The 1,462-nt window shown below is 41.1% G+C and overlaps 1 pseudogene across 1 annotated transcript; it reads right to left on the bottom strand.

The window, feature by feature from the left end:
- Positions 1-402: 402 nt before the first annotated feature.
- On the bottom strand, positions 403-1,185 carry LOC309627290 (dihydrofolate reductase pseudogene; annotated as a pseudogene). The gene has a single exon. The product of its transcript is annotated as a dihydrofolate reductase pseudogene (transcript).
- Between the last annotated feature and the right edge of the window lie 277 nt (positions 1,186-1,462).

Here is a 1,462-nt window from a genome sequence, read left to right on the forward strand (position 1 = left end):
CCTTTAACCACCGAAAAGGTAGTCTCGTACCTGCCTCTTTACTATCCCTGTGGATTTCAACTTATTGGCTCCTGGTCTGAGTGAAGAGAATTTTTTTCAGAAGTGTGATATAAAGTAATTCACAGTCCCTCTTTTGATCTAATTTAAGTAACTGAATGCTAGCTCTTCTGTTTATAATCCATTTCTGACCTTTGGACCCACCTGCCTAGCTCCTAGCTCTATAGGCTCTGGTTTCAACTCATGCTACCAGGGCACTCTCCCACTTTGGGCTGTCTTGGTAGATATTCTACACTAGGCAGGTGCTGGTCACCTATTCTTGACTCTTGATGGGCATTCAGGAAGTTACAGCAAGAAATGTTTCACAAATGGTATCTGATACAGTCTAGTTAAGGTTAATGGGGAATAAAAGTGCTTTGCTTAGAAATAATTATCCATAGATCTAAAGTCAACAAAAGTCTCTACAACAAAAAATACATAATTTTTGGGGGTGGAGGAGGAGGCTTGAAATAGATCAGAAAACACTTTCACATTAATTGTTCTTTTCATATACTTCAAATTTGTACTTAATGCCTTTCTCCTCCTGGACATCAGAAGGAACACCTGGATATTCTGGGATAAGTTTATATTTTTCCAAATCAATTTCTGGAAAAAATGTGTCACTTTCAATTCCTGCATGATCCTTGTCACAAATAGCCTAAGATGGCCTGGCTTGTTCATGGCTTCCTTATAAACAGAACTGCCTCCCACTATCCAGACCATGTCCACTGTATTTGTTAATTCTGGTTGTTCAATAAGTTTTAAGGCACCATCCAGACTTTTGGCAAGAAAATGAGCTCCCTGTGGAGGTTCCTTGAGTTCTCTACTGAGAACTATATTAATTCTGTCCTTTAAAGGTCGATTCTTCTCTGGAATGGAGAACCAGGTTTTCCTACCCATAATCACCAAATTCTGTTTACCTTCTACTGAAGAGGTTGTGGTCATTCTTTGGAAATACCTGTATTCATTCCTGAGCGGGGGCCAGGGCAGGTCCCCGTTCTTGCCGATGCCCATGTTCTGGGACACAGCGACGATGCAGTTTAGCGGACGAACCATGATAGCTGCAGAAAACACTTCCGAGCTAGCACATCACACTGACACGGGGATTACCCGCCAGTTTGGCGCGAAATTTTGGCCACCCGCCCCCTCAGTCCTCCATTTCTTTCTTAGATTGACTAGTGATTCCTTTTTTCATCGATAGGAGCAATACCAAGGGTTAATGGGAGCAAGATAGAAAGACCCTGCATGTCTGATCTCAGGCAGTTAGCAAACCAGCTTTGACTTCTTATGCCCAACCTGTTAGGTGAAAGCAAAATTAACTCCTACTTTGAAGAATTTTCTGTTGTTGTGATTGTTATAGCAGCCGAGCCTCTATCATAAATAAAATGACTTGTTAATAACCTTATTTTTAATCTTATATAGTTGC

This window comes from Balaenoptera borealis (genome assembly GCF_965194805.1).
Source record: "Balaenoptera borealis genome assembly, chromosome: 4".
In the NCBI taxonomy this organism is placed as follows: domain Eukaryota; kingdom Metazoa; phylum Chordata; class Mammalia; order Artiodactyla; family Balaenopteridae; genus Balaenoptera; species Balaenoptera borealis.